We start from the raw sequence: 27,001 nt of genomic DNA, 5'->3' as shown, positions 1-27,001 counted from the left end.
AGGACTAACATCCGAGCACAGAGTGTTTTATCCCTTTTAAAGTCTTTTAAGTCAGATGTGTTTTTATTGCAAGAGTGTTCTCTGCCCTTTTTAACTAATTATAGAAGGTGGGAGGAACTATGGACCCCAGGACCCTCACTGTGGAGCGGATCAAATTTTAATAAATCAGATGGTGTTGCAATTTTAATAAATAATCCTAATATCTTGGTGAAGGGCAGCACGGTGGTGAGGGACGGACGGGCCATTTTAACAAATCTGACTTTTTTAGACAGGGATTTTAAGATTCTCAACGTGTATGGTTTTACAGATAAAAATGAAAGGCATGAACTTTTAGAGGTTTTGCAGCCTCACATGCTAGGTAGGGCTCCCCTGGTGGTGGCAGGGGATTTTAATTGTGTTTTAAGCCAAAAGGATAGGAAGAGGGTAGGGGAAGATTTTAAGGTAGATAAAACATCGGTTTTATTGCAGGGTTTAGTGAGAGATTTTAAGTTAGTCGACTGTTTTAAACTAATGCATCAGAGAGAGGAGGGCTTCACCTGGTTCAGTGGTGATGGCACTAAAGCCTCTCGAATCGACTATGTTTTTACAAGAGACTGCCCGCCAACCGATGCTACATTGACCCCCCTTTTCTTTTCTGATCACATGATGCTGTCTTGCACCCTTTCACTGCCCACTGGTGTGACGGTAGGGGGAGGGCTGTGGAAGCTGAACTGTTCCCTTCTCGAGGATGACGAGGTAGCTAGACAATACAGGGAGCAGTTTAGCCAATGGCAGACCCTCCAAGACTTTTATGATTCACGTGCACAATGGTGGGAGATGGTAAAACACAGGACAAGGCAATTTTTTAGAAAAATAGGAAAGATGAAAAAAGACAGGGAGAAAAGACGCATGATGGGGCTGCAAAAAAGACTGCAGAGGTATTTTAATCTTTTAAATGAAGGATTGGATTTTAGTCAAGAAATTAAAGATGTTAAAGAGGAAATGTCAGCCTTAAGTGAAACTCAAAGCAAAGGAGTAATTTTAAGAAGTAGAGAAAGAGATATTGAGGAAGGGGAAAAATGCACCAGATATTTTTTTAAGAAGATTGTTACAAAGGCTAAAGCAATAACATCACTTAAAACAGATGGGAGGGAAGTGCATACAACAAAAGAAATTTTAAATGGAGTGACAGAATTCTATGAAAGTTTATATTGCAATAAAGAAGTAGAAAACGAGACAATAAAGGAAGTTTTGGAGTTTGTGGAAAAAAAGGTAAGTTGTGAAAATGTGTTTTTATCTCAAGATTTAACCATTTTAGAATTACATACTGCTCTTAAAGGTTTTAAACGAGGGAAGTCCCCAGGAATGGATGGACTCCCCCTGGAGTTTTATGTGACGTTTTGGGATATTTTAGCACATGATTTATTGACTGTTTTTAAGGAATTTGAGACTCTAGACAAACTTCCTGACAGCTTCAGAATAGGGATAGTTTCACTTTTACATAAGAAAGGAGACAAGACTGACCTTAAGACGTGGCGACCAATCACACTTTTAAATTTTGACATTAAACTTTTTAGTAAAATTTTAGCAACACGAATGTCTACTGTTTTAGAGGACATAATCCACCCGGATCAAGCATGTGCTGTGCCTGGGAGAAAGATCACGGACAGTCTAGTGCTGATTAGAGATGCCATCTGTTTTGCGAGAGACAGAAACATTCGGCTAGCAGTCCTAAATTTAGATTTTGAAAAAGCATTCGACCGGGTCTCGCACAAGTACCTGTTTCAGGTACTGGAAAAAATGGGTTTCCCAGGGAGATTCATAGCTTGGGTGGGATTGCTGTACAACGGCTTAGTCAGCAGAATTCTAGTTAACGGGCATCTTTCCCAAGCTGTAAATATATGCAGCGGCGTCCGTCAGGGGTGTCCTTTATCTCCCCTCCTGTATGTGGCATGTATGGAACCACTGGCACAGATCTTGAGAAGGGATAAATGGATTAAAGGACTAGACGTGCCTGGGACTGGTGGACTGACAGCGACCTGTGTTTTATATATGGATGACGTAACCCTTTTAACAACTGATGTTTTATCTTTACGAAGAGCAATGGACTTGACTGACTGGTACGGTCGGGCCTCAGGCGCTAAACTTAACAGAAGTAAGTCTGAGGCCCTGCTCTTCGGGCCGTGGGGGAACATTGACACAGGAGGACTGGATGTGGATTTTAAAGAAACAGACCTTAAAATTTTAGGAGTTAAATTTGACAAGGAGGGTGGTGGACGGGGAAACTGGACTGACTTGTTAGGGAAAGTTAGGAAAAGACTGGGGTTTTGGGGACAAAGACAGTTGACATTACATGGAAAAGTGCTGATTTTTAAAGCTGTAATTTTACCATTGCTTTTACTTGTATGTTCTGTTTTTAGTCCTACTAAACAATTTTTTACAGACCTGGAGAGGGCCGTGTTTTATTTCCTGTGGGGGTCCAAATGGGAACGTCTAAAGAGAGAGGTCGTAAAGAAAAGACCAGAAAATGGTGGGATAGGCCTCCCAGACCCACGACTGTTTTTAACAAGCCGATTTACTGCCCTGCACATTAGTTATGCAGTGACCCCATCCAACGAGAACAAGACGACAGCTATGGTCAGATATTGGATGGGGTCCTACCTGAGATTCTTAAAAGTTTTACCAGTTGATTTAAAAACTCCAGTATCTTTTAATTTGCCCCAACAGTACAGTTTTATCAAGACATTTTTAAAGAAATACATTTTAGAGACTCAAGATGTAAATATTTTAACAAATCACAAATCTCTTGTCTCTCTTGTACAGGACCGGGAGTCAGTGAGCCCAGTTCCAGGCCTCACTTTAGAGGAGGCCAAACAAGTATGGAGGAACACTGCCCACCCCGCTCTTCAGAACAGACACAAAGATTTGGCGTGGTTGGTGGCCCATGAGATCCTCCCAGTCAGGGCGGTAATGCACTCCCGGGGTATGGCCAAGAACCCAGTCTGTCCACAGACTGGGTGTAATCTACCGGAGACTGTTCGACATCTGCTCTGGGAGTGCGGTAATGCGAGGGACCTGTGGGCCAGAACCGGTCCCCTGTTTTTCCCGTGCCTGCCAGCAGGTGGGGTCCAGATGGACTACAAGCTCGCAGTCCTGGGGGTGGGTCGGGGCCTGAGGGTGTTGTCAGCACAAGAGTTCACCTCGCTCTGGCTCACCCTAAATGCCATTAAGGACACCATCTGGACCACCAGGAACCTGCTGGTGGGGAAACGTGTTACGGTGCCCCTCCACGCACGCGAGCGGATGGTCAGAACGGTGTTGCAGGGGCACCGGACATAATCATTCGGACGAAGGGGCCGGGGCCACACAGGGAGGTCCCAGCTTGCCACCGTGCCTGGCTGCCCGTAGATGCACCCAGACCACCACCGGCTACGGGAACAGCGGGCCAGCGGGCCGGAGGGTGGGGATCTCCGCTGGGCACCAAGAAAAAAATAAAAAAAAGTTTGTTCTGTAGAGTGGGGTGAGGGCCACGTTGGTAAGGGCTCACCCCGGCCCTGGACAATAAAGGACTTTTTAAAAAAAAATTTTAGGTTGTTGTTTTACAATTGTTAAAAACTTTATTTCATGCATTGTTTTATTCTTAAACTCATTGGCTTTTTACCCTTTTAACACCCAGAAAAGATTTTAATAGTCCCATCTCTTTAAAAAAGTCTTAAATGTTATTTATTGTCTGACGTTTTAAAGATATTTTATTGATATAAATGACTGTGACTGTGAATGTGAGTGTTTCTTTAAAGCCATGTTTGTTTTTGAAAAAAGATGTGATGACAATAAAAAATTTTCGAAAGAAAAAAATCTGTTCTTATCAGTTTAATGTCTGATACGTCTCCTATCCGGGGACTATATGTTAAATGGATTTTTGACCTTCGGAAATGGAAGCGGAGCTTGCTCCTTCCACTCCATGCATCAACATGGTATTGCAGTGTTTCCATGAATGGTGCGCTCCCCATCTCGGGGATAAATAAGTCAAGTATAAAAAAAAGAATTTGCTTCTTTTGTGCGTGAATGACGGTGTTTTTTCTAATCCGTGTGTTTTAAAATTGCTGTGATTTCGTTGGCTTTATTGGTTTAACGAAAAGCTTGCGTGGAAATGAACACGCTGATAAAGAAATGTTTTTGTAATGTATTTAATTAATTTCTTTACAAGTTTGCGGAGGTGATACGAGGACGAATTAAACATCCTCGACACAGCTGAAGGCGCAACAAAAGCGAACGAGACCGATTGGAATGTTAAAAACACCTGAAAACTTTTTTCACTACCCTTCATACTACAGCTGTCGAAAAACCACAGCAACGTCGACAGACCTGGAAGCATAGCTGTACTTGTTTAACTCACAACGACAACGGGTAAGTCATTGAGCCCTGTGTTTTTATTTATCCACGTTCTAAAATTGCTATGCTTTCGTTGTTTCTTGATTGCTCTGTACATTTTTTTTTGTTTCTATTCCACGTAAAGTTACTTTGTAATAACGAAACCATATATTTGAATGCGCAATTTAAATCCATTTGATTTAAATTGTTTCACATATTTCACTCTACACGGTTCAACCGGGCTGGAAACGGAATAAAAACAGGGTAGATCTCGAAGAATGTTTGGTCTCAGACGTGGCTTCGTGCGCTTTCCACCTGGTCACACACAGTAAATGAAATGTTAGTCGGACGGCCTCCGGGGGCGCCGTCGATGTGATCGGTCACAGGAAGATGCGGCCGTCTGGCCTCAAAGGGTGTCGCTCATACTTACCTGGCAGGGGAGACACCATGATCATGAAGGTGGTTCACCCAGGGCGAGGCTCAGCCATTGCACTCCGGTTGGGCTGACCCTTTGCGAATTCCCCAAATGTGGGAATCTCGACTGCAAAATTTCTGATAGTGGGGGACTGCGTTCGCGCTCTCCCCTGACCTTTGTGTTAAAAATAGATTCGCTTGTCGTTTTACGTAAAATCCAAGAGACGTCTAACCACGGCCCAAGAATACATTAGTCATCAAAAAAGCGGCTATTCAACGACTACATAACTTTTAATAGACAGCGAATAAGTGTCTAGGCTAAAACAAGGCTTAATTTGGGCTGTCAGTGAAAATCTAATAGCCGTTTGACCATTCCAAACGAATAGACTAGCCATTAAATAGAACCACAATCAAACGGCTACATGTCTAAGAGCACAAAATAATGCTTAGATGATTCTTTTACTTCCAATATAAGAGGTTCTCGGGAATGGCAATCATCCAAACTAATAAATTATAAAGGCTTTTATAAGAAAATGACAACAGTTAAACAACCTAGACAGCGTTGGGCAATACAAAATGCTAATAAATACAAGACAAATTGAAATATTGTACATGCATGTACATTAAACAAGCCAACAAATCTGCCAATGGGCTACGACAATTTTTCTTGAATTAAGTGTTTATATCTAGATTTGTTTCTTACCCCTTTGGCAGATTTATTTGCTTGTTTTAAGCCCAAATTCTGAGTTTTTTCTCCCTAAAGGCTAGGTTTATTTTCTTAGGGCATTTTGCTCATCAAAAAATGCATCTTATTTTAAGACTTTCTAGATATTTGTATAGTTAAAACAGTTCGAAATAACAAGTAAGAAATGATTTTTTGCAATGTATTCATTCATTCGCTACCCTTCATACTACAGCTGTCGAAAAACCACAGCAACGTCGACAGACCTGGAAGCGTAGCTGTATTTGTTTAACTCACAAAGACAACGGGTAAAGTATTTTCTTGATTACCTAAATGACTTGCTGTAGGAAAATAAGTTTAGGTTTAAGGGGGGAAATACAGTTTAAAGGGATATTTCAATTTATGATGATAATTCTGTCATCATTTACTCATGCATACAGGCTTACAACAACACGAGGATTAGTTTTTTTCTGAGTAACACAAAAGAAGGTATTTTGAGGAATGATGGTAAACCCACAGCAGATAGTCACCATTGACTTCCATAGTAGGAATAAAAAAATATGATGGAATTTAATAGGTACCATCAACCGTGTGCTAACCATCACTTTGCAAAATATTTTCTTCATCATTTATCACGATACTTCCAAAATATTTTTTCCTACTAAGTCAATATTTCATTATTTGCTTTACAAGCTTAAAAATGATGGTGACAGGATTCCATGGTAATCACAAACAGGTAAACAAGTAAAATAATCACTATTTACTTTTAAAAGCATTTTGAAAATTGCTTGCTTATGCTGGGAGTAAAGGTATTTCATGCAAAAGGTATTTATTTCCTCTTTAAAAGGTAATGTATGCTTCTTTTAAAGCTGACACATTTGCCACATTAAAATAACAGAAATGTGTACTGTTTAAACTTTTTGGAGCCGGTGTGTCTGTGTTCTTGGGGCACACATCTACATGTAAAAGCAGAATTGCTTATTATTCTTCTCTATTTCTTGTATAGGTCAATTATGAGTGAAGAACCGTTCACCAAATGAAGACCGCAGCCAGGTGACGGGATCCTGTGGTAATCACAAACAGGTAAACCAGTAAAATAATCATCATTTAATGTTAAAATAATTTTGAAAATTGAAGTTCTGTGTGTTCTTATTGTACTTTATTTATTTCTGCAGGTAAGCACCATACCGTAAGCTTCATTCCCTTTATAACAGGTAAGGTTCATACTGTTTTATTCTTTTGTACTGTTTTATTCGTACTGTTTTAAATCATTCAGTAAATGCAAAGTTAAACTGATGTGTTTTTAATCTAGATTTAAAAGTGTCTACTGTTGAAGCACATCTGATCTCTTCTGAAAGCTGATAATAACTGAATGCTGAGGCACCTTGTTTTGAGTGAACCCTTGTTTTTTCTAAATGACCTGATCCTATTGATCCGAGTAATCGGTTTCATATTCGATTAGCATATCTGTCATGTATTGTAGCCATGAAGTGGTTTTTAAACAAGAAACAGTACTTTTTAAATCCATTGACCATTGCAATAATCGGCCCTGCTGGTGATGAAAGCATGAACAAGTTTCTCTAAGTCCTGTCTTGAGACAAAACCTCTAATTCTGGCAATATTTCTGAGATGGTAGTAAAAGCAGAATTCCTTATTATTTTTCTCTATCTCAGGCTCTACGGCATATATGTCATGATTTTATTTGTCTATTTATATGTCTATTTACAAGGACTGCCTTGGCCAAATGTTATTGTTAATTAATATTGAAGCAGTTATTTAACATAGGTCCTTTGAGTAGTGATTTGTGTAATGATCCATATATCTATTTTTATGTATATTTTTAACTTAGGAATGTGATTTTAAAGCTCATATTTGTTATTGTATGACACCTCTCATGTTATGAAAGTAAAAAATAAATGTATTTTCTGATGTCTTGCATTTCTGTTTTTAAACTGTTAATCCTTATCAAGTGCTATACATTAGAAAGTGGATATAGAGTGAAATGCACACGGTGAATAATGAACGCAGACCTTCAGTGCCGGACCTCTGACCCGCTAACCTCCATCCCGACAGCCAGCGCCTTCTCCGGATGCCATTGCGGTATCGCTTCTCGGCTTTTTGGGTAAGATCGAGTGGACACCGGGGACTACACGTTTAAATGGATTTTTGACCTTCGGCTATGGAAGCGAGGCTTGTTCCGTCCACTCCGTGCATCGACTCTGGCGCTTTCCGGGGACAAATAAGGTGAGTTTAAAATCAGAGTTTGCTTCTTTAGTGCGTGGTTGCCAGTTTGTTTGCCAGTCCGTGGTCCATAATACGTTCCGCGTTCGTGGTCTCTCCATCGCTCAGTACTTTTCTGTGTTTCTATTTTACGTAAAGCTAACACCAAAACGATTGTGGAAGGCGCTATATAGATTGTTCTCAAAGAAAAAAAACGAGAAACAAACCCATGTGAATATGGGTCAAATTATCTAGGCGGAGCACTTCGTTCAAAGAAAAACGCAACAGAATTGTTTGCGTTGAACAAAGACAATGGTGCCTGCAGACATCGAATGTGTATTGTGGATAAAAAATGGCCAGTGGGGTGGGACAATTTTTCTTGAATTAAGTGTTTATGGGAAAAGTTCACGAATTTTTTCTTACCCTGTAGTCAGATTTATTTGCTTGTTTTAAGCATAAAATAACAGGAGAAGAAATTGTGTAGGGGGAGCAGAGGGTTTTTTTTCGTTCAAAGAAAAGCAGCGTGGCACGAATGAATGTTTGGCTGAAATGCTATCGTAATTTCCCCCTTAATTTTCCTTACAAACATGAAACCAGAGAGAAGGGTCAGTTGGCATCGAATTGCACCTTGTATTCGGTGATTGATTGAGGAAAAATATGCGTATGTGTATATATATACTTGTTTTGTTGAACAGAGACAATGGCCGCGTGCTCCAGCGTCACCTATATGCCTATTTCACAAAATGGCGGCTTTGACCGGAAGTAGGGAAAACATCGTTCAGGTTGCACCACTACGATGGCCACTCAATATAGTATGGACTGACAGCTGCTTTGTTTTCTCCTACACATGAATTTACTTGTAAAAATAACAATAACAGATATTGTCGATTGGTGTTATATTATTTTTTTAGCATTTCGTATTATCAAAATATATCATATGTTAGACAGCTTATCAATTTTAAATAAAATAACGAGACATACATAACTATTCGTGTCTGCTCCCGTTTATTGTAATGAGTGTGCACATTTGGAGAAATACTTAGACATTTTACTTCTTATTTCTTTAGACTGAATAATTATTTCTTATTAATTCCAAAGTATGCGACCCGATGATCTAATCGTGGTGTATGTGCTATTCCTCGTTTGTTTGCCTGCATCCATTGCTTTACGGCTTGCTTGTTGCGTTTAAATGCACATTTGATTTCTTTACCAGCATTGGATTTAGACCATTCAATGAGAAGAGTTAACAGCGTTTATTATGATTGATAAGCCCTCAACGGAGAATGAGGTCGGCATACATTAAAAGCCTTATTTTGTTTTTATCGTGTGCCTTCCAAAATGTATGCGACGAAACTTAAATCACGCAAAATATGAATGGTAACTAGACGTGCTTGTTGTGTGCAAGGAGTGCATTTATTTGTAAACTTTTGCTAAATCAAAATGGTTTATTTGTATTTGCTTTTTACCTGGGTTTTATCAGGTTCGCAGTCGGGACATTTTTAATCCATAGTGTATGCATAATTAATTTCAAAGAAATAAGAAGTAAAATGTGTAAGTATTCCTCAAAATGTGCTTTGGACTAAGTCCCCCGTCATCACAGCAAACGGGAGCAGACCCGAATAGGTATGGCTAGTTATTTTATTAAAAATTTCCAGCCGTCTGTAAATTTATGTTTGAAAGAAAAAAGTAAATTAATATCTTACTTACTGTTTTTGTCTTGTTTTCTAGTGAATATCTGACAATGCTTAAATGGAGATACATTTACTTGGTAAGCAAAGTGGCTTAAGATATTATGTATTGTAATAGAAAATTGTTATAAAAACGTTTTGTTTTTGCTGGGAATTCTTGTATATATTTCACAGCTATATAATTAATTATAATAACGCACTTTTTGTTGATAAACATGTTAAAAAATACATTAACACATAATAATGTGGCAACAAATCAAATGTGCATTTAAATGCAACAAGCAAAAATAAATAAATAAAGCAAATGCACGGAAAAGAAACGAGGAATAAAAGAAACACCGCGATTAAAAAAATCAGATCGCATACTTTGTAAAATAATTGAAATAAATTATAAAAATCAACAGGTTTATATTTAAAACAAATAAAAAATATCTGCCAGCGGGGTAAGAAAAATAAACTTAATTCTAGTTTCAACTTAATTCAATAATAAACTCAATTTAGGTTTATTTTTCTTACCCCACTGGCAGATATTTTTACTTGTTTTAAGCCTTAACCTATTACATTTTAGAATTTATTTCAGTAAACAAGACTTAAATTCTAAGCCACTTTGCTTATTAAGTAAATGTATCTCGATTTAAGAATTATTTTTTAACTCGAAAACATTAAGAAAATACTAAGTAAACGAACAAATTGGGATGTTCAAAACACTTAAATATTTTTTTTCACTCTACCCTTCATATTACAGCTGTCGAAAAACCACAGCAACGTTGACAGACCCGGAAGCCATGATACATTAGCAGTTTTTAAAATAAGTTAAATCTAGAATCCTTATTGGTTTTAGATACTTTAAAGCAATGAATGATCTTCTTTCTTTTGAATTGATTTGGTATTATGGAGGAGCTCTGTGTCTGGTTATTGAAGATGATTTGTTCTTTGCTCCTATGTTGGCTTATTTTTTGTTATTTCCGTTACTATATATATTTTTTTCTTTGTTTTTTCTGATTTGAGGTTATGAAAATGTTTTAATTTGTAATAAAGGTTTTTTGAAAATTCTAAATTCTCTCTATCTCTCTCTCTCTCTCTCTCTCTCATGAGCGTGGATCAGATCCTGCATTAAAACATGAACTTCTGATTTGCTAGCTCAACGTTCTACCTCTGGGTTATACAATGAGAACGTATAGAGTTAAATGCCCGCTAGCCTCCACCCCAAAAGCCAGCGCCTTCGCCGGCTCCCCCTTTGGCTGCGTCTATTCCGGTATCGCTTCTCGGCCTTTTGGCTAAGATCAAGTGTAGTATCTGTTCTTATCAGTTTAATGTCTGATACGTCTCCTATCCGGGGACTATATGTTAAATGGATTTTTGACCTTCGGAAATGGAAGCGGAGCTTGCTCCTTCCACTCCATGCATCAACATGGTATTGCAGTGTTTCCATGAATGGTGCGCTCCCCATCTCGGGGATAAATAAGTCAAGTATAAAAAAAAGAATTTGCTTCTTTTGTGCGTGAATGACGGTGTTTTTTCTAATCCGTGTGTTTTAAAATTGCTGTGATTTCGTTGGCTTTATTGGTTTAACGAAAAGCTTGCGTGGAAATGAACACGCTGATAAAGAAATGTTTTTGTAATGTATTTAATTAATTTCTTTACAAGTTTGCGGAGGTGATACGAGGACGAATTAAACATCCTCGACACAGCTGAAGGCGCAACAAAAGCGAACGAGACCGATTGGAATGTTAAAAACACCTGAAAACTTTTTTCACTACCCTTCATACTACAGCTGTCGAAAAACCACAGCAACGTCGACAGACCTGGAAGCATAGCTGTACTTGTTTAACTCACAACGACAACGGGTAAGTCATTGAGCCCTGTGTTTTTATTTATCCACGTTCTAAAATTGCTATGCTTTCGTTGTTTCTTGATTGCTCTGTACATTTTTTTTTGTTTCTATTCCACGTAAAGTTACTTTGTAATAACGAAACCATATATTTGAATGCGCAATTTAAATCCATTTGATTTAAATTGTTTCACATATTTCACTCTACACGGTTCAACCGGGCTGGAAACGGAATAAAAACAGGGTAGATCTCGAAGAATGTTTGGTCTCAGACGTGGCTTCGTGCGCTTTCCACCTGGTCACACACAGTAAATGAAATGTTAGTCGGACGGCCTCCGGGGGCGCCGTCGATGTGATCGGTCACAGGAAGATGCGGCCGTCTGGCCTCAAAGGGTGTCGCTCATACTTACCTGGCAGGGGAGACACCATGATCATGAAGGTGGTTCACCCAGGGCGAGGCTCAGCCATTGCACTCCGGTTGGGCTGACCCTTTGCGAATTCCCCAAATGTGGGAATCTCGACTGCAAAATTTCTGATAGTGGGGGACTGCGTTCGCGCTCTCCCCTGACCTTTGTGTTAAAAATAGATTCGCTTGTCGTTTTACGTAAAATCCAAGAGACGTCTAACCACGGCCCAAGAATACATTAGTCATCAAAAAAGCGGCTATTCAACGACTACATAACTTTTAATAGACAGCGAATAAGTGTCTAGGCTAAAACAAGGCTTAATTTGGGCTGTCAGTGAAAATCTAATAGCCGTTTGACCATTCCAAACGAATAGACTAGCCATTAAATAGAACCACAATCAAACGGCTACATGTCTAAGAGCACAAAATAATGCTTAGATGATTCTTTTACTTCCAATATAAGAGGTTCTCGGGAATGGCAATCATCCAAACTAATAAATTATAAAGGCTTTTATAAGAAAATGACAACAGTTAAACAACCTAGACAGCGTTGGGCAATACAAAATGCTAATAAATACAAGACAAATTGAAATATTGTACATGCATGTACATTAAACAAGCCAACAAATCTGCCAATGGGCTACGACAATTTTTCTTGAATTAAGTGTTTATATCTAGATTTGTTTCTTACCCCTTTGGCAGATTTATTTGCTTGTTTTAAGCCCAAATTCTGAGTTTTTTCTCCCTAAAGGCTAGGTTTATTTTCTTAGGGCATTTTGCTCATCAAAAAATGCATCTTATTTTAAGACTTTCTAGATATTTGTATAGTTAAAACAGTTCGAAATAACAAGTAAGAAATGATTTTTTGCAATGTATTCATTCATTCGCTACCCTTCATACTACAGCTGTCGAAAAACCACAGCAACGTCGACAGACCTGGAAGCGTAGCTGTATTTGTTTAACTCACAAAGACAACGGGTAAAGTATTTTCTTGATTACCTAAATGACTTGCTGTAGGAAAATAAGTTTAGGTTTAAGGGGGGAAATACAGTTTAAAGGGATATTTCAATTTATGATGATAATTCTGTCATCATTTACTCATGCATACAGGCTTACAACAACACGAGGATTAGTTTTTTTCTGAGTAACACAAAAGAAGGTATTTTGAGGAATGATGGTAAACCCACAGCAGATAGTCACCATTGACTTCCATAGTAGGAATAAAAAAATATGATGGAATTTAATAGGTACCATCAACCGTGTGCTAACCATCACTTTGCAAAATATTTTCTTCATCATTTATCACGATACTTCCAAAATATTTTTTCCTACTAAGTCAATATTTCATTATTTGCTTTACAAGCTTAAAAATGATGGTGACAGGATTCCATGGTAATCACAAACAGGTAAACAAGTAAAATAATCACTATTTACTTTTAAAAGCATTTTGAAAATTGCTTGCTTATGCTGGGAGTAAAGGTATTTCATGCAAAAGGTATTTATTTCCTCTTTAAAAGGTAATGTATGCTTCTTTTAAAGCTGACACATTTGCCACATTAAAATAACAGAAATGTGTACTGTTTAAACTTTTTGGAGCCGGTGTGTCTGTGTTCTTGGGGCACACATCTACATGTAAAAGCAGAATTGCTTATTATTCTTCTCTATTTCTTGTATAGGTCAATTATGAGTGAAGAACCGTTCACCAAATGAAGACCGCAGCCAGGTGACGGGATCCTGTGGTAATCACAAACAGGTAAACCAGTAAAATAATCATCATTTAATGTTAAAATAATTTTGAAAATTGAAGTTCTGTGTGTTCTTATTGTACTTTATTTATTTCTGCAGGTAAGCACCATACCGTAAGCTTCATTCCCTTTATAACAGGTAAGGTTCATACTGTTTTATTCTTTTGTACTGTTTTATTCGTACTGTTTTAAATCATTCAGTAAATGCAAAGTTAAACTGATGTGTTTTTAATCTAGATTTAAAAGTGTCTACTGTTGAAGCACATCTGATCTCTTCTGAAAGCTGATAATAACTGAATGCTGAGGCACCTTGTTTTGAGTGAACCCTTGTTTTTTCTAAATGACCTGATCCTATTGATCCGAGTAATCGGTTTCATATTCGATTAGCATATCTGTCATGTATTGTAGCCATGAAGTGGTTTTTAAACAAGAAACAGTACTTTTTAAATCCATTGACCATTGCAATAATCGGCCCTGCTGGTGATGAAAGCATGAACAAGTTTCTCTAAGTCCTGTCTTGAGACAAAACCTCTAATTCTGGCAATATTTCTGAGATGGTAGTAAAAGCAGAATTCCTTATTATTTTTCTCTATCTCAGGCTCTACGGCATATATGTCATGATTTTATTTGTCTATTTATATGTCTATTTACAAGGACTGCCTTGGCCAAATGTTATTGTTAATTAATATTGAAGCAGTTATTTAACATAGGTCCTTTGAGTAGTGATTTGTGTAATGATCCATATATCTATTTTTATGTATATTTTTAACTTAGGAATGTGATTTTAAAGCTCATATTTGTTATTGTATGACACCTCTCATGTTATGAAAGTAAAAAATAAATGTATTTTCTGATGTCTTGCATTTCTGTTTTTAAACTGTTAATCCTTATCAAGTGCTATACATTAGAAAGTGGATATAGAGTGAAATGCACACGGTGAATAATGAACGCAGACCTTCAGTGCCGGACCTCTGACCCGCTAACCTCCATCCCGACAGCCAGCGCCTTCTCCGGATGCCATTGCGGTATCGCTTCTCGGCTTTTTGGGTAAGATCGAGTGGACACCGGGGACTACACGTTTAAATGGATTTTTGACATTCGGCTATGGAAGCGAGGCTTGTTCCGTCCACTCCGTGCATCGACTCTGGCGCTTTCCGGGGACAAATAAGGTGAGTTTAAAATCAGAGTTTGCTTCTTTAGTGCGTGGTTGCCAGTTTGTTTGCCAGTCCGTGGTCCATAATACGTTCCGCGTTCGTGGTCTCTCCATCGCTCAGTACTTTTCTGTGTTTCTATTTTACGTAAAGCTAACACCAAAACGATTGTGGAAGGCGCTATATAGATTGTTCTCAAAGAAAAAAAACGAGAAACAAACCCATGTGAATATGGGTCAAATTATCTAGGCGGAGCACTTCGTTCAAAGAAAAACGCAACAGAATTGTTTGCGTTGAACAAAGACAATGGTGCCTGCAGACATCGAATGTGTATTGTGGATAAAAAATGGCCAGTGGGGTGGGACAATTTTTCTTGAATTAAGTGTTTATGGGAAAAGTTCACGAATTTTTTCTTACCCTGTAGTCAGATTTATTTGCTTGTTTTAAGCATAAAATAACAGGAGAAGAAATTGTGTAGGGGGAGCAGAGGGTTTTTTTTCGTTCAAAGAAAAGCAGCGTGGCACGAATGAATGTTTGGCTGAAATGCTATCGTAATTTCCCCCTTAATTTTCCTTACAAACATGAAACCAGAGAGAAGGGTCAGTTGGCATCGAATTGCACCTTGTATTCGGTGATTGATTGAGGAAAAATATGCGTATGTGTATATATATACTTGTTTTGTTGAACAGAGACAATGGCCGCGTGCTCCAGCGTCACCTATATGCCTATTTCACAAAATGGCGGCTTTGACCGGAAGTAGGGAAAACATCGTTCAGGTTGCACCACTACGATGGCCACTCAATATAGTATGGACTGACAGCTGCTTTGTTTTCTCCTACACATGAATTTACTTGTAAAAATAACAATAACAGATATTGTCGATTGGTGTTATATTATTTTTTTAGCATTTCGTATTATCAAAATATATCATATGTTAGACAGCTTATCAATTTTAAATAAAATAACGAGACATACATAACTATTCGTGTCTGCTCCCGTTTATTGTAATGAGTGTGCACATTTGGAGAAATACTTAGACATTTTACTTCTTATTTCTTTAGACTGAATAATTATTTCTTATTAATTCCAAAGTATGCGACCCGATGATCTAATCGTGGTGTATGTGCTATTCCTCGTTTGTTTGCCTGCATCCATTGCTTTACGGCTTGCTTGTTGCGTTTAAATGCACATTTGATTTCTTTACCAGCATTGGATTTAGACCATTCAATGAGAAGAGTTAACAGCGTTTATTATGATTGATAAGCCCTCAACGGAGAATGAGGTCGGCATACATTAAAAGCCTTATTTTGTTTTTATCGTGTGCCTTCCAAAATGTATGCGACGAAACTTAAATCACGCAAAATATGAATGGTAACTAGACGTGCTTGTTGTGTGCAAGGAGTGCATTTATTTGTAAACTTTTGCTAAATCAAAATGGTTTATTTGTATTTGCTTTTTACCTGGGTTTTATCAGGTTCGCAGTCGGGACATTTTTAATCCATAGTGTATGCATAATTAATTTCAAAGAAATAAGAAGTAAAATGTGTAAGTATTCCTCAAAATGTGCTTTGGACTAAGTCCCCCGTCATCACAGCAAACGGGAGCAGACCCGAATAGGTATGGCTAGTTATTTTATTAAAAATTTCCAGCCGTCTGTAAATTTATGTTTGAAAGAAAAAAGTAAATTAATATCTTACTTACTGTTTTTGTCTTGTTTTCTAGTGAATATCTGACAATGCTTAAATGGAGATACATTTACTTGGTAAGCAAAGTGGCTTAAGATATTATGTATTGTAATAGAAAATTGTTATAAAAACGTTTTGTTTTTGCTGGGAATTCTTGTATATATTTCACAGCTATATAATTAATTATAATAACGCACTTTTTGTTGATAAACATGTTAAAAAATACATTAACACATAATAATGTGGCAACAAATCAAATGTGCATTTAAATGCAACAAGCAAAAATAAATAAATAAAGCAAATGCACGGAAAAGAAACGAGGAATAAAAGAAACACCGCGATTAAAAAAATCAGATCGCATACTTTGTAAAATAATTGAAATAAATTATAAAAATCAACAGGTTTATATTTAAAACAAATAAAAAATATCTGCCAGCGGGGTAAGAAAAATAAACTTAATTCTAGTTTCAACTTAATTCAATAATAAACTCAATTTAGGTTTATTTTTCTTACCCCACTGGCAGATATTTTTACTTGTTTTAAGCCTTAACCTATTACATTTTAGAATTTATTTCAGTAAACAAGACTTAAATTCTAAGCCACTTTGCTTATTAAGTAAATGTATCTCGATTTAAGAATTATTTTTTAACTCGAAAACATTAAGAAAATACTAAGTAAACGAACAAATTGGGATGTTCAAAACACTTAAATATTTTTTTTCACTCTACCCTTCATATTACAGCTGTCGAAAAACCACAGCAACGTTGACAGACCCGGAAGCCATGATACATTAGCAGTTTTTAAAATAAGTTAAATCTAGAATCCTTATTGGTTTTAGATACTTTAAAGCAATGAATGATCTTCTTTCTTTTGAATTGATTTGGTATTATGGAGGAGCTCTGTGTCTGGTTATTGAAGATGATTTGTTCTTTGCTCCTATGTTGGCTTATTTTTTTGTTATTTCCGTTACTATATATATTTTTTTCTTTGTTTTTTCTGATTTGAGGTTATGAAAATGTTTTAATTTGTAATAAAGGTTTTTTGAAAATTCTAAATTCTCTCTATCTCTCTCTCTCTCTCTCTCTCTCATGAGCGTGGATCAGATCCTGCATTAAAGGGGTCATATGATGAAAATGTTAGCATTGCCACTTTGTAGGTTTGAGCAAAAATGTGTCGTTTTGGGTGTGTTTTTTAAAATGCAAATGAGCGGATGAAGTGCAAACACTGATCACAATGATGGTGGTTTATTGTAATTGAAACTCTATTGTGCTGTCAAGTCCAAAAATGTGTCGTTTTGGGTGTGTTTTTTAAAATGCAAATGAGCGGATAAACTGCAAACACTGATCACAATGATGGTGGTTTGTTGTAATTCAAACTCAATTGTGCTGTCAAGTCGTCCTTTTCTCTCTCTTTCAGAGTTCAGATTAAGGAGGCGGTATTATTCTAATAAGATATCCTTATGACATCATAATGAAACCCAAATTTCAATGACCTGTTTTTGCTCACACCTACAAAGTGGCAATGCTAACATTTTCATCATATGACCCCTTTAAAACATGAACTTCTGATTTGCTAGCTCAACGTTCTACCTCTGGGTTATACAATGAGAACGTATAGAGTTAAATGCCCGCTAGCCTCCACCCCAAAAGCCAGCGCCTTCGCCGGCTCCCCCTTTGGCTGCGTCTATTCCGGTATCGCTTCTCGGCCTTTTGGCTAAGATCAAGTGTAGTATCTGTTCTTATCAGTTTAATGTCTGATACGTCTCCTATCCGGGGACTATATGTTAAATGGATTTTTGACCTTCGGAAATGGAAGCGGAGCTTGCTCCTTCCACTCCATGCATCAACATGGTATTGCAGTGTTTCCATGAATGGTGCGCTCCCCATCTCGGGGATAAATAAGTCAAGTATAAAAAAAAGAATTTGCTTCTTTTGTGCGTGAATGACGGTGTTTTTTCTAATCCGTGTGTTTTAAAATTGCTGTGATTTCGTTGGCTTTATTGGTTTTACGAAAAGCTTGCGTGGAAATGAACACGCTGATAAAGAAATGTTTTTGTAATGTATTTAATTAATTTCTTTACAAGTTTGCGGAGGTGATACGAGGACGAATTAAACATCCTCGACACAGCTGAAGGCGCAACAAAAGCGAACGAGACCGATTGGAATGTTAAAAACACCTGAAAACTTTTTTCACTACCCTTCATACTACAGCTGTCGAAAAACCACAGCAACGTCGACAGACCTGGAAGCATAGCTGTACTTGTTTAACTCACAACGACAACGGGTAAGTCATTGAGCCCTGTGTTTTTATTTATCCACGTTCTAAAATTGCTATGCTTTCGTTGTTTCTTGATTGCTCTGTACATTTTTTTTTGTTTCTATTCCACGTAAAGTTACTTTGTAATAACGAAACCATATATTTGAATGCGCAATTTAAATCCATTTGATTTAAATTGTTTCACATATTTCACTCTACACGGTTCAACCGGGCTGGAAACGGAATAAAAACAGGGTAGATCTCGAAGAATGTTTGGTCTCAGACGTGGCTTCGTGCGCTTTCCACCTGGTCACACACAGTAAATGAAATGTTAGTCGGACGGCCTCCGGGGGCGCCGTCGATGTGATCGGTCACAGGAAGATGCGGCCGTCTGGCCTCAAAGGGTGTCGCTCATACTTACCTGGCAGGGGAGACACCATGATCATGAAGGTGGTTCACCCAGGGCGAGGCTCAGCCATTGCACTCCGGTTGGGCTGACCCTTTGCGAATTCCCCAAATGTGGGAATCTCGACTGCAAAATTTCTGATAGTGGGGGACTGCGTTCGCGCTCTCCCCTGACCTTTGTGTTAAAAATAGATTCGCTTGTCGTTTTACGTAAAATCCAAGAGACGTCTAACCACGGCCCAAGAATACATTAGTCATCAAAAAAGCGGCTATTCAACGACTACATAACTTTTAATAGACAGCGAATAAGTGTCTAGGCTAAAACAAGGCTTAATTTGGGCTGTCAGTGAAAATCTAATAGCCGTTTGACCATTCCAAACGAATAGACTAGCCATTAAATAGAACCACAATCAAACGGCTACATGTCTAAGAGCACAAAATAATGCTTAGATGATTCTTTTACTTCCAATATAAGAGGTTCTCGGGAATGGCAATCATCCAAACTAATAAATTATAAAGGCTTTTATAAGAAAATGACAACAGTTAAACAACCTAGACAGCGTTGGGCAATACAAAATGCTAATAAATACAAGACAAATTGAAATATTGTACATGCATGTACATTAAACAAGCCAACAAATCTGCCAATGGGCTACGACAATTTTTCTTGAATTAAGTGTTTATATCTAGATTTGTTTCTTACCCCTTTGGCAGATTTATTTGCTTGTTTTAAGCCCAAATTCTGAGTTTTTTCTCCCTAAAGGCTAGGTTTATTTTCTTAGGGCATTTTGCTCATCAAAAATGCATCTTATTTTAAGACTTTCTAGATATTTGTATAGTTAAAACAGTTCGAAATAACAAGTAAGAAATGATTTTTTGCAATGTATTCATTCATTCGCTACCCTTCATACTACAGCTGTCGAAAAACCACAGCAACGTCGACAGACCTGGAAGCGTAGCTGTATTTGTTTAACTCACAAAGACAACGGGTAAAGTATTTTCTTGATTACCTAAATGACTTGCTGTAGGAAAATAAGTTTAGGTTTAAGGGGGGAAATACAGTTTAAAGGGATATTTCAATTTATGATGATAATTCTGTCATCATTTACTCATGCATACAGGCTTACAACAACACGAGGATTAGTTTTTTTCTGAGTAACACAAAAGAAGGTATTTTGAGGAATGATGGTAAACCCACAGCAGATAGTCACCATTGACTTCCATAGTAGGAATAAAAAAATATGATGGAATTTAATAGGTACCATCAACCGTGTGCTAACCATCACTTTGCAAAATATTTTCTTCATCATTTATCACGATACTTCCAAAATATTTTTTCCTACTAAGTCAATATTTCATTATTTGCTTTACAAGCTTAAAAATGATGGTGACAGGATTCCATGGTAATCACAAACAGGTAAACAAGTAAAATAATCACTATTTACTTTTAAAAGCATTTTGAAAATTGCTTGCTTATGCTGGGAGTAAAGGTATTTCATGCAAAAGGTATTTCCTCTTTAAAAGGTAATGTATGCTTCTTTTAAAGCTGACACATTTGCCACATTAAAATAACAGAAATGTGTACTGTTTAAACTTTTTGGAGCCGGTGTGTCTGTGTTCTTGGGGCACACATCTACATGTAAAAGCAGAATTGCTTATTATTCTTCTCTATTTCTTGTATAGGTCAATTATGAGTGAAGAACCGTTCACCAAATGAAGACCGCAGCCAGGTGACGGGATCCTGTGGTAATCACAAACAGGTAAACCAGTAAAATAATCATCATTTAATGTTAAAATAATTTTGAAAATTGAAGTTCTGTGTGTTCTTATTGTACTTTATTTATTTCTGCAGGTAAGCACCATACCGTAAGCTTCATTCCCTTTATAACAGGTAAGGTTCATACTGTTTTATTCTTTTGTACTGTTTTATTCGTACTGTTTTAAATCATTCAGTAAATGCAAAGTTAAACTGATGTGTTTTTAATCTAGATTTAAAAGTGTCTACTGTTGAAGCACATCTGATCTCTTCTGAAAGCTGATAATAACTGAATGCTGAGGCACCTTGTTTTGAGTGAACCCTTGTTTTTTCTAAATGACCTGATCCTATTGATCCGAGTAATCGGTTTCATATTCGATTAGCATATCTGTCATGTATTGTAGCCATGAAGTGGTTTTTAAACAAGAAACAGTACTTTTTAAATCCATTGACCATTGCAATAATCGGCCCTGCTGGTGATGAAAGCATGAACAAGTTTCTCTAAGTCCTGTCTTGAGACAAAACCTCTAATTCTGGCAATATTTCTGAGATGGTAGTAAAAGCAGAATTCCTTATTATTTTTCTCTATCTCAGGCTCTACGGCATATATGTCATGATTTTATTTGTCTATTTATATGTCTATTTACAAGGACTGCCTTGGCCAAATGTTATTGTTAATTAATATTGAAGCAGTTATTTAACATAGGTCCTTTGAGTAGTGATTTGTGTAATGATCCATATATCTATTTTTATGTATATTTTTAACTTAGGAATGTGATTTTAAAGCTCATATTTGTTATTGTATGACACCTCTCATGTTATGAAAGTAAAAAATAAATGTATTTTCTGATGTCTTGCATTTCTGTTTTTAAACTGTTAATCCTTATCAAGTGCTATACATTAGAAAGTGGATATAGAGTGAAATGCACACGGTGAATAATGAACGCAGACCTTCAGTGCCGGACCTCTGACCCGCTAACCTCCATCCCGACAGCCAGCGCCTTCTCCGGATGCCATTGCGGTATCGCTTCTCGGCTTTTTGGGTAAGATCGAGTGGACACCGGGGACTACACGTTTAAATGGATTTTTGACCTTCGGCTATGGAAGCGAGGCTTGTTCCGTCCACTCCGTGCATCGACTCTGGCGCTTTCCGGGGACAAATAAGGTGAGTTTAAAATCAGAGTTTGCTTCTTTAGTGCGTGGTTGCCAGTTTGTTTGCCAGTCCGTGGTCCATAATACGTTCCGCGTTCGTGGTCTCTCCATCGCTCAGTACTTTTCTGTGTTTCTATTTTACGTAAAGCTAACACCAAAACGATTGTGGAAGGCGCTATATAGATTGTTCTCAAAGAAAAAAAAACGAGAAACAAACCCATGTGAATATGGGTCAAATTATCTAGGCGGAGCACTTCGTTCAAAGAAAAACGCAACAGAATTGTTTGCGTTGAACAAAGACAATGGTGCCTGCAGACATCGAATGTGTATTGTGGATAAAAAATGGCCAGTGGGGTGGGACAATTTTTCTTGAATTAAGTGTTTATGGGAAAAGTTCACGAATTTTTTCTTACCCTGTAGTCAGATTTATTTGCTTGTTTTAAGCATAAAATAACAGGAGAAGAAATTGTGTAGGGGGAGCAGAGGGTTTTTTTTCGTTCAAAGAAAAGCAGCGTGGCACGAATGAATGTTTGGCTGAAATGCTATCGTAATTTCCCCCTTAATTTTCCTTACAAACATGAAACCAGAGAGAAGGGTCAGTTGGCATCGAATTGCACCTTGTATTCGGTGATTGATTGAGGAAAAATATGCGTATGTGTATATATATACTTGTTTTGTTGAACAGAGACAATGGCCGCGTGCTCCAGCGTCACCTATATGCCTATTTCACAAAATGGCGGCTTTGACCGGAAGTAGGGAAAACATCGTTCAGGTTGCACCACTACGATGGCCACTCAATATAGTATGGACTGACAGCTGCTTTGTTTTCTCCTACACATGAATTTACTTGTAAAAATAACAATAACAGATATTGTCGATTGGTGTTATATTATTTTTTTAGCATTTCGTATTATCAAAATATATCATATGTTAGACAGCTTATCAATTTTAAATAAAATAACGAGACATACATAACTATTCGTGTCTGCTCCCGTTTATTGTAATGAGTGTGCACATTTGGAGAAATACTTAGACATTTTACTTCTTATTTCTTTAGACTGAATAATTATTTCTTATTAATTCCAAAGTATGCGACCCGATGATCTAATCGTGGTGTATGTGCTATTCCTCGTTTGTTTGCCTGCATCCATTGCTTTACGGCTTGCTTGTTGCGTTTAAATGCACATTTGATTTCTTTACCAGCATTGGATTTAGACCATTCAATGAGAAGAGTTAACAGCGTTTATTATGATTGATAAGCCCTCAACGGAGAATGAGGTCGGCATACATTAAAAGCCTTATTTTGTTTTTATCGTGTGCCTTCCAAAATGTATGCGACGAAACTTAAATCACGCAAAATATGAATGGTAACTAGACGTGCTTGTTGTGTGCAAGGAGTGCATTTATTTGTAAACTTTTGCTAAATCAAAATGGTTTATTTGTATTTGCTTTTTACCTGGGTTTTATCAGGTTCGCAGTCGGGACATTTTTAATCCATAGTGTATGCATAATTAATTTCAAAGAAATAAGAAGTAAAATGTGTAAGTATTCCTCAAAATGTGCTTTGGACTAAGTCCCCCGTCATCACAGCAAACGGGAGCAGACCCGAATAGGTATGGCTAGTTATTTTATTAAAAATTTCCAGCCGTCTGTAAATTTATGTTTGAAAGAAAAAAGTAAATTAATATCTTACTTACTGTTTTTGTCTTGTTTTCTAGTGAATATCTGACAATGCTTAAATGGAGATACATTTACTTGGTAAGCAAAGTGGCTTAAGATATTATGTATTGTAATAGAAAATTGTTATAAAAACGTTTTGTTTTTGCTGGGAATTCTTGTATATATTTCACAGCTATATAATTAATTATAATAACGCACTTTTTGTTGATAAACATGTTAAAAAATACATTAACACATAATAATGTGGCAACAAATCAAATGTGCATTTAAATGCAACAAGCAAAAATAAATAAATAAAGCAAATGCACGGAAAAGAAACGAGGAATAAAAGAAACACCGCGATTAAAAAAATCAGATCGCATACTTTGTAAAATAATTGAAATAAATTATAAAAATCAACAGGTTTATATTTAAAACAAATAAAAAATATCTGCCAGCGGGGTAAGAAAAATAAACTTAATTCTAGTTTCAACTTAATTCAATAATAAACTCAATTTAGGTTTATTTTTCTTACCCCACTGGCAGATATTTTTACTTGTTTTAAGCCTTAACCTATTACATTTTAGAATTTATTTCAGTAAACAAGACTTAAATTCTAAGCCACTTTGCTTATTAAGTAAATGTATCTCGATTTAAGAATTATTTTTTAACTCGAAAACATTAAGAAAATACTAAGTAAACGAACAAATTGGGATGTTCAAAACACTTAAATATTTTTTTTCACTCTACCCTTCATATTACAGCTGTCGAAAAACCACAGCAACGTTGACAGACCCGGAAGCCATGATACATTAGCAGTTTTTAAAATAAGTTAAATCTAGAATCCTTATTGGTTTTAGATACTTTAAAGCAATGAATGATCTTCTTTCTTTTGAATTGATTTGGTATTATGGAGGAGCTCTGTGTCTGGTTATTGAAGATGATTTGTTCTTTGCTCCTATGTTGGCTTATTTTTTTGTTATTTCCGTTACTATATATATATTTTTCTTTGTTTTTTCTGATTTGAGGTTATGAAAATGTTTTAATTTGTAATAAAGGTTTTTTGAAAATTCTAAATTCTCTCTATCTCTCTCTCTCTCTCTCTCTCTCATGAGCGTGGATCAGATCCTGCATTAAAACATGAACTTCTGATTTGCTAGCTCAACGTTCTACCTCTGGGTTATACAATGAGAACGTATAGAGTTAAATGCCCGCTAGCCTCCACCCCAAAAGCCAGCGCCTTCGCCGGCTCCCCCTTTGGCTGCGTCTATTCCGGTATCGCTTCTCGGCCTTTTGGCTAAGATCAAGTGTAGTATCTGTTCTTATCAGTTTAATGTCTGATACGTCTCCTATCCGGGGACTATATGTTAAATGGATTTTTGACCTTCGGAAATGGAAGCGGAGCTTGCTCCTTCCACTCCATGCATCAACATGGTATTGCAGTGTTTCCATGAATGGTGCGCTCCCCATCTCGGGGATAAATAAGTCAAGTATAAAAAAAAGAATTTGCTTCTTTTGTGCGTGAATGACGGTGTTTTTTCTAATCCGTGTGTTTTAAAATTGCTGTGATTTCGTTGGCTTTATTGGTTTAACGAAAAGCTTGCGTGGAAATGAACACGCTGATAAAGAAATGTTTTTGTAATGTATTTAATTAATTTCTTTACAAGTTTGCGGAGGTGATACGAGGACGAATTAAACATCCTCGACACAGCTGAAGGCGCAACAAAAGCGAACGAGACCGATTGGAATGTTAAAAACACCTGAAAACTTTTTTCACTACCCTTCATACTACAGCTGTCGAAAAACCACAGCAACGTCGACAGACCTGGAAGCATAGCTGTACTTGTTTAACTCACAACGACAACGGGTAAGTCATTGAGCCCTGTGTTTTTATTTATCCACGTTCTAAAATTGCTATGCTTTCGTTGTTTCTTGATTGCTCTGTACATTTTTTTTTGTTTCTATTCCACGTAAAGTTACTTTGTAATAACGAAACCATATATTTGAATGCGCAATTTAAATCCATTTGATTTAAATTGTTTCACATATTTCACTCTACACGGTTCAACCGGGCTGGAAACGGAATAAAAACAGGGTAGATCTCGAAGAATGTTTGGTCTCAGACGTGGCTTCGTGCGCTTTCCACCTGGTCACACACAGTAAATGAAATGTTAGTCGGACGGCCTCCGGGGGCGCCGTCGATGTGATCGGTCACAGGAAGATGCGGCCGTCTGGCCTCAAAGGGTGTCGCTCATACTTACCTGGCAGGGGAGACACCATGATCATGAAGGTGGTTCACCCAGGGCGAGGCTCAGCCATTGCACTCCGGTTGGGCTGACCCTTTGCGAATTCCCCAAATGTGGGAATCTCGACTGCAAAATTTCTGATAGTGGGGGACTGCGTTCGCGCTCTCCCCTGACCTTTGTGTTAAAAATAGATTCGCTTGTCGTTTTACGTAAAATCCAAGAGACGTCTAACCACGGCCCAAGAATACATTAGTCATCAAAAAAGCGGCTATTCAACGACTACATAACTTTTAATAGACAGCGAATAAGTGTCTAGGCTAAAACAAGGCTTAATTTGGGCTGTCAGTGAAAATCTAATAGCCGTTTGACCATTCCAAACGAATAGACTAGCCATTAAATAGAACCAAAATCAAACGGCTACATGTCTAAGAGCACAAAATAATGCTTAGATGATTCTTTTACTTCCAATATAAGAGGTTCTCGGGAATGGCAATCATCCAAACTAATAAATTATAAAGGCTTTTATAAGAAAATGACAACAGTTAAACAACCTAGACAGCGTTGGGCAATACAAAATGCTAATAAATACAAGACAAATTGAAATATTGTACATGCATGTACATTAAACAAGCCAACAAATCTGCCAATGGGCTACGACAATTTTTCTTGAATTAAGTGTTTATATCTAGATTTGTTTCTTACCCCTTTGGCAGATTTATTTGCTTGTTTTAAGCCCAAATTCTGAGTTTTTTCTCCCTAAAGGCTAGGTTTATTTTCTTAGGGCATTTTGCTCATCAAAAAATGCATCTTATTTTAAGACTTTCTAGATATTTGTATAGTTAAAACAGTTCGAAATAACAAGTAAGAAATGATTTTTTGCAATGTATTCATTCATTCGCTACCCTTCATACTACAGCTGTCGAAAAACCACAGCAACGTCGACAGACCTGGAAGCGTAGCTGTATTTGTTTAACTCACAAAGACAACGGGTAAAGTATTTTCTTGATTACCTAAATGACTTGCTGTAGGAAAATAAGTTTAGGTTTAAGGGGGGAAATACAGTTTAAAGGGATATTTCAATTTATGATGATAATTCTGTCATCATTTACTCATGCATACAGGCTTACAACAACACGAGGATTAGTTTTTTTCTGAGTAACACAAAAGAAGGTATTTTGAGGAATGATGGTAAACCCACAGCAGATAGTCACCATTGACTTCCATAGTAGGAATAAAAAAATATGATGGAATTTAATAGGTACCATCAACCGTGTGCTAACCATCACTTTGCAAAATATTTTCTTCATCATTTATCACGATACTTCCAAAATATTTTTTCCTACTAAGTCAATATT

The 27,001-nt window shown here is 37.1% G+C and overlaps 7 non-coding genes and 1 pseudogene across 7 annotated transcripts; all 8 read left to right on the top strand.

The window, feature by feature from the left end:
- Window positions 1–3,814: 3,814 nt before the first annotated feature.
- Window positions 3,815–3,987, top strand: LOC135764548 (U2 spliceosomal RNA; annotated as a pseudogene).
- Window positions 3,988–4,772: 785 nt separating this feature from the next.
- On the top strand, window positions 4,773–4,937 carry LOC135764700 (U1 spliceosomal RNA). Its single transcript, XR_010540218.1, has one exon. It is a non-coding gene; the product is annotated as a U1 spliceosomal RNA (small nuclear RNA).
- Window positions 4,938–10,611: 5,674 nt separating this feature from the next.
- Window positions 10,612–10,802, top strand: LOC135764635 (U2 spliceosomal RNA). Its single transcript, XR_010540161.1, has one exon. It is a non-coding gene; the product is annotated as a U2 spliceosomal RNA (small nuclear RNA).
- A 785-nt stretch (window positions 10,803–11,587) lies between these two features.
- Window positions 11,588–11,752, top strand: LOC135764311 (U1 spliceosomal RNA). Its single transcript, XR_010539865.1, has one exon. It is a non-coding gene; the product is annotated as a U1 spliceosomal RNA (small nuclear RNA).
- Window positions 11,753–17,865: 6,113 nt separating this feature from the next.
- LOC135764454 (U2 spliceosomal RNA) lies at window positions 17,866–18,056 on the top strand. The gene has a single exon (XR_010540001.1). It is a non-coding gene; the product is annotated as a U2 spliceosomal RNA (small nuclear RNA).
- Window positions 18,057–18,841: 785 nt separating this feature from the next.
- On the top strand, window positions 18,842–19,006 carry LOC135764310 (U1 spliceosomal RNA). Its single transcript, XR_010539864.1, has one exon. It is a non-coding gene; the product is annotated as a U1 spliceosomal RNA (small nuclear RNA).
- A 5,671-nt stretch (window positions 19,007–24,677) lies between these two features.
- Window positions 24,678–24,868, top strand: LOC135764453 (U2 spliceosomal RNA). The gene has a single exon (XR_010540000.1). It is a non-coding gene; the product is annotated as a U2 spliceosomal RNA (small nuclear RNA).
- A 785-nt stretch (window positions 24,869–25,653) lies between these two features.
- On the top strand, window positions 25,654–25,818 carry LOC135764309 (U1 spliceosomal RNA). The gene has a single exon (XR_010539863.1). It is a non-coding gene; the product is annotated as a U1 spliceosomal RNA (small nuclear RNA).
- Window positions 25,819–27,001: the final 1,183 nt, after the last annotated feature.

This window comes from Paramisgurnus dabryanus, chromosome 9 (assembly GCF_030506205.2).
Source record: "Paramisgurnus dabryanus chromosome 9, PD_genome_1.1, whole genome shotgun sequence".
NCBI lineage: Eukaryota > Metazoa > Chordata > Actinopteri > Cypriniformes > Cobitidae > Paramisgurnus > Paramisgurnus dabryanus.
Note: the sequence above shows the minus strand (reverse complement) of the source record. Positions and strands in the feature narration are given on the sequence as shown.